Raw genomic sequence first — 6,660 nt, 5'->3', positions numbered from 1 at the left:
AAAAATCTTGTTGGTAATGACGCACCGTTGTGGAATGGACGCATCGACCACGCACTGTCCTTATTATAACAGAGAGGGAGAGAGATAGAATACCAGATAGATAATGGATGGAGAGATAGATAGAGAGAAAGAGAAAAAGAAAGAAAGAAAGAAAGAAAGAAAGAAAGAAAGATAGATAGAAAGAAAGAAAGGAAACAACAGAGAAAGAAAGAAAGAAAGAAAGAAAGAAAGAAAGAAAGAAAGGAAGAAAGGAAGGAAACATGGAAACATAGAAACGTGGAAATGCAGGCAACAGAAAGTCTATTGGCTCATTACGAGGTTGCCTGCTTTGGTGATTTAATTTGCTCGACAGCCACTTGGGGTCTGGGGAGCAGATGAAAGCACCTCGACATTGAGGAGCAGATGAAAAGCACCTCAATATTGAGGAGCAGATACAAGAACATAGAAATACAGGGAAACTGGGAGAGGACGAGTGGCCTACACAGGGCAGCCCCAGAATCCCCCTAATACTCACGGTGGGTGAGGTGTAGTTTCAGGGGCACAAGTGGAGGCTTGATCCTAGTTTTACCGGCGGTACTAGGCACGCACCAGTAACCTGTCACCTTACTGCACCCACAGCTTACTCCACTTGTCGTGCGGACATTAACTGTTGCTTTACTCTATTGTTGACTTACGCTACTTGCAATCTAGGCTGTGGGGGAGAATTATATGAATATAGGTTGAGGTCTTGCTGCAATCTGTCTGAAAACATGCACCTCAATATTCAGTACACTACTGACGCAGCGAAGTGACGGTCGATTCTATATTTGAAGGTGTTGATGGTATTCGCATTTACTATTTTTGAAGGAAGATTGTTCCAATGACGAATGACTCGGTTTGAAAAGAAACTCCTTCCGATGTCTGTGTTACATCGACTCGACTGAATGGGTACGCCGTTATCTCTAGTTCTTAGGTTGGTTTGCAGTTCAAAGAATTTGGAGTAATCGACGTTATTGAAGTTTTTCAGATACTTGAAGACTTGAATCATATCCCCTCGCAGGTGTCTTTTTTCCAGTGTAAAGAGATTGAGTCGCTTGAGTCGTTCCTCGCACGGTTGATCCCTTAAGATTGGAATCATCTTTGTGGCGAGTCGTTGAAACCTTTCCAATAAATCAATGTCCTTTCTGTAATTAGGAGACCAGAACTGTACTGCATACTCGAGGTGCGGTCTTACCATGGAATTATACAAGGCTAGCATCACGTCTGGCGTTTTACACTCGAAGTTCCTCGCTATGAACCCGAGCATAGTATTGGCTTTGTTGTAGGCTTTTTTACAGTGATTCGCGTGTTTCAGGTAACTCCTGATAGTGACTCCAAGATCCTTTTCCTCCTGCATCGCTTGCAGAGGTTTCCCATTGATGATGTATGTGTGGTTACTATTTCTGGACCCAATGTGCATGGCTTTGCATTTGTCAACATTAAAGGACATTTGCCATTCTTCTGACCATTCGATAATGTGATTGAGGTCTTTCTGAATGATTTCGCAGTCGGTCTTTGTGAGGGCCTTTCCACCCTCATCAGCAAATTTCGATACTGTTGATTTCAATCCTGATTCGAGGTCGTTGATATAAAATGCGGCGGCGCGGCAGGGAAAGTGACCCCGATAATTATATGATGAAGAGAATGGGTCCCAACACTGACCCTTGAGGCACTTCACTAGTGACTGGAAGCCAATCGAAAGGCTGTCCGTTTAGTAGTACTCGTTGTTTTCTGCCGGTGAGCCAATCTCTTATCCACGCGATCAGATTGGTTCCAATGCCCGTCGAGTGCAGTTTCTTAAGGAGTCGCTCGTGCGGTACCTTGTCGAAGGCTTTCTGAAAGTCCAGGTATATAACATCACGGGGGCTGTGGACATCCCGGTTATTATATTGGGGTGTCGAGTAGGGGGTTAATGAGGTCAGTAGATAGCGTGATGATAATTAGAGGGGGCGGGGATTCATGATAATGTGGGGGGGGTTAATGTGAGTAGGTGGAATTCGTAATTAGTTCATGTTCGGTATCGAATAAGGGGTAAATGGGGTCAGTAAATTGCGTCGTGATAATTAAAGGGGGCGGGGGTTAACGGTAATGGGAGGGGGCTAATGGGAGTAGGTGAAACTCGAAAATATGTCATGTGAGATGTCGAATACTGGTAAAATGGGGTCAGTAAATTGCGTGGTGAAAATCAGAGGGGGCGGGGGCTAGGATAAGGGGGGGGGCTACTGGGAGTAGGTGGAATTCGTAATTAGGTCATGTTCGGTGTCGAATAGGAAGCAAATGGGGTCAGTAAATTGCGTGGTGATAATTAAAAGGGGCGGGGGTGAAAAGTAATAGGGGGGGCTAATGGGAATAGGTGGAATTCGAGAATAGGTCATGTCAGGTGTCGAATAGGGAATAAATCGGGTCAGTAATTTGCGTGGTGATAATTAAAGGGGGATGAGGTTGATGGTAATGAGGGGAGCTAATGGGAGAAGGTGGAATACGGAAATGGCTTCATTTTTTTTTTATATATATAAAATTAGCCTAATAAAATACATCGTAAAATGACAATAACTCCATTACCGTTCATCGTAAAGCAATTCTGAAAGTACCGTTCGATTCGGCGGACGTTTCTGCATGGGGTAGGTGCCCATTTCAAAGTTCAAACTAAAAACTATACCATAAAATTCAATCTTTACTGTTTTTCGCAACGTGGACCATACCTCCTAACACCGTTAATTTTGCCCGGTGCGTTGCTTTCAGGCCATGAACGGCTTCCTCATCCTTTTTTACATCAGATGAAATGCCTCTGGGAAATAGAAAAAGGAATAAAAGCGCTTTTTTCTGTATATCAACTGTTACTACTACTACGTACTACTACTACTATATACTACTACTACTACTATATACTACTACAGGTGTTATAAAGTGAAAACAGATGTCATTATGTTCAAAAAGTAATTTATTATGACCTTTACATATCCATGCATTGACGTCAACTTTATAATATAGTCGAGGTCAAGGTTGATGTGTGTAGTTTTCATGTAGGGACAAGCTGGTTAAGTACACCTTGACCCCTGACCCCCAAGATTAGGTTAGATAAGGTTTGGTAAGGTTAGATTAGGTTATGCAAGGTTAGATTAGGTTAGATTAGGTTAGGTAAGGTTAGATTAGGTTAGGTAAGGTTAGATTAGGTTAGGTAAGGTTAGATGAGGTTTGCTAAGGTTAGATTAGGTTAGGTAGGGTTATATTAGCTTTGGTAAGGTTAGATTAGGTTTGGTAAGGTTAGATAAGGTTTGGTAATCCAAATCCCAATTCTGCAGGGAGTTGCCGGAGCCAGTGATGCCGTCGGACATAACAATAATAATAATAATAATAATAATAATAATAATAATAATAATAATAATAATAATCAAAATGACCATTCTGCAGGGAGTTGCCGGAGCCAGTGATGCCGTCGGACATAACAATAATAATAATAATAATAATAATAATAATAATAATAATAATAATAATAATAATAATAATAATAATAATAAAAATGACCGTTCTGCAGGGAGTTGCCGGAGCCAGTGTTGACGTCGGACATGATGCCACACTTTGAGGACGTAGCGATCATTCCTAACCCCGGGGAGCGCGCCGAGGCCATGCGCCAGCTGATCAACCGCCTGCCAACCGCCAACCGCCTGCTGCTACAATACATGTTCAAGCATATGGGACACATCATTGCAAGGGTAACTAGGGATTTTCTTTATGGTACTTATTTATTTGCTATTATATCTATTTATTTTAGTTTTTTGTTTCTCTCTCTCTCTCTCTCTCTCTCTCTCTCTCTCTCTCTCTCTCTCTCTCTCTCTCTCTCTCTCTCTCTCTCTCTCTCTCTCTCTCTCTCTCTCTCTCACCACTTCAGTAATCCTCTTCCTCCCTTCGTTTTACCAGTCTCATCAACGTTTTTCATCACCATTTTTCACCACCACCACCATGTCTCTGACCCTTTAACACCATCCTTACCCCCCTCCTCCTCCTCCTCCTCCTCCTCTTCTTCCAAGCCACCACCACCATCACCACCAAATCTCAACTCCATCACCCTTTCATCACCACTTTATCACCACTCAACACCAGTCGGTGGCGCCGTTTCAGGAGGTACTTTAGAGAGAAATCGAGTGCGTGCGTGCGTGCGTTCCGTGACCCCGGCCTTGTCCACGGTCCCTGTAAATACCTGTATATAACCTGTTCACCTAAGACAGACAACCCCCGGGGGCTCCCCTGTGGTCGGCCCCTCTCCCTCCGCCGTGGCCATCACCAGGGGCATTGAATTCTTTGTTAGTTTTGTACCCGTATCTCGTGACCTCCAGTGCCCCGCGTGGTGGCTTCGACGGGGCGGTAACGGGGCGCGGCGAGGTGGAGCGGGGAGGGGTGACCCAAGACCCATATTCGTAACGTCTTGGGAAACGTATAGTGAGCCCCCGAGACACTTAAGAATGCCCACCCTCCCTCCCCCGCCCCCCAGAGCAGCCCCCCGGCGTCAGGAAGGCTGGCAGCGAGCGGAGCGCTTTGTTGAGTTTCGTGGTTACGTCTTAGAAAAGAATCATTTGTTTTGTACATGTTGATGCCGATAACTCCTGATAAGACCCCGCGCTCCAAGTTACTGTAGCGGGAGGGAAGGCAGACTCAAGCCAGAATTTATAAACGTCTCGGGGCCTCAGATCGCTTGCTGGAAAAGACTACAGTAGAAGTTGCTCTGGGATTTTCATGGACTGTTTTGTGACCCTGGTGATAGCTTGACACGACCTCTACGCCTTCAACGGTAAAGTCACCCAAGAAAACCCGGTCAATCTTCCCTGTGCCTGTTGGAAAAGCCTCTCGTGGAAGGTGCTCTGGGGTTTTCATGGACTGTTTTGTGACCCCGGTGATAGCTTGACATGAAAAATTACCCTATATTTAACCATCATTTTCTCAGATTAAAACTAGCTCTAACTCACTCTACCATACACTAAAATGTAAGCCAACAATCCCTCTCTCTAATCCACCCACCCCAGACTCTCTACCCTCCCTCACTTTAGAGCTATCTCACTTTTTCTCAGACAGTGTCACTCACCCACTGATTTTAGACCTATTTAGCCTATCTTTAACCCTCATTTTCTCACATTATTAACACGAACTCTGCACCTTGAACGGGAAACACACCCCCCGTGAAGACCCGGTTAATCTCCTCCGTGGCCTTGAAAAACAGTCGTAATTGAAGCCCGAGACGTTTAGGAATGCGACCCTCAGAGCAGTGTCACCATGGAGGTAGAATTGGTGGAGGTGACATCAGCCCAATTAAGTGAATCCGCCCGAGCTGTCATTTTTACGGCCAGCTGTCAGGTCTCAAGTCAAGCTCGCCCACCCCCATCTTTTGGCCGTAAATTTGACAGTTCGTCGGCTTCACCTCAAGGAAGGGGGTTAGCGGGACCGCCAATCCTACCTCCATGGTGTGAGGTTATCAGCGGCGTCAGCACATCGTTCATTCTTACATTTTCCTGCCGAGATGTTTTAGCGTCACCAGCGGCACATCTCTCCTCGGCCAAGACAATAACGATTCCTCATAATAAGCTTTTCTATGGTAACTTGTACATAGCGAGACAGCCTCACCCTCCCCTCAGCGTTCAGACCCGGGGCGACACTTCGACAACCCGCCACTCAACCACCACACAGCCGCGCTCAGCCACAACCCAGCAACCACAGCCACGGAGAGTGTTTGGAGAGTTCTTGGGTGAGTTTGGGGTGCTTTGAAGGGTCAGCGCGCCCCTGGATGAGGTGGTGGTGCGCTGAGCGGGGCTGTTTTGCGGGGGCTGGCGGCGGAGGCTGCGACCAAAGTACGCCCCGGGTCACGTCACACACACACACACACACACACACACACACACACACACACACACACACACACACACACACACACACAGCCGTAAGTTCATTAATATACTCTTATCTTGTACAGAGTAAACAACAACAACAACAACCATTTTCAACTTAATTTCTTAGATGTGTAATAATTTTATAAAAAATCTGCACAGTGAATTTGTCCCCGTGTGTGTGTGTGTGTGTGTGTGTGTGTGTGTGTGTGTGTGTGTGTGTGTGTGTGTGTGTGTTCATCTCTCACCCATATCACCACACAAAAGGTATGTCCACGTATCTATATAATCTATGTAAACCCCTTGATATATACATTCACTCAGTCACTATAGGCCATAATGCATATAAACACCCGTATCAGTAACCACCTAACGACCATCAGCCTCACCCTTTGTTAACTACCCCGCCTTGTTACGTGATGAACAGCATCTTGTCAGCCGTCCCAGCCTCTCGTCACCCTATCCCCGCTGGACTCTGGGTAAAGACGTGACCAACCCCCAGCCTCCAGCCTCTTCTCACACCTCCAAGCCTTTCCCCGCTGGACATTGCTTCGAGACGTGATGAACAACAACAGCCTCCAGCATCTGCCACACCTCCGAGCCTCTCTCCTCGTCATTTGCCCGGTGGACCCTGGACGAGGAGGACGTGAGTAAGAGGAGGTGAAGATGAAGACGAGGAATAAATGGTGAGTGTTGGCTTATACTTATAATAGTGTTGGTATCAGTAGAAGTAGTAGTAGTACAGTATGTCAGACCTCTCTACGATTTG

General features: G+C 45.8%; 1 long non-coding RNA gene across 1 annotated transcript in view; it reads left to right on the top strand.

The window, feature by feature from the left end:
* The first annotated feature begins 3,556 nt into the window (after positions 1-3,556).
* The window catches only part of LOC126983381 (uncharacterized), a 23,797-nt gene continuing 20,693 nt past the window's right edge, over positions 3,557-6,660 (top strand). The window contains exons 1-2 of the long non-coding RNA XR_007735850.1: positions 3,557-3,731; positions 6,319-6,577. This is a non-coding gene — a long non-coding RNA (uncharacterized LOC126983381). The remainder of the gene's footprint in view (positions 3,732-6,318; positions 6,578-6,660) is intronic.

The sequence above is a fragment of the Eriocheir sinensis genome, chromosome 53, assembly GCF_024679095.1.
Source record: "Eriocheir sinensis breed Jianghai 21 chromosome 53, ASM2467909v1, whole genome shotgun sequence".
Classification (NCBI taxonomy): Eukaryota; Metazoa; Arthropoda; class Malacostraca; order Decapoda; family Varunidae; genus Eriocheir; species Eriocheir sinensis.
The sequence above is the reverse complement of the archived record's forward strand: the minus strand, read 5'-3'. Positions and strand labels throughout refer to the sequence as shown.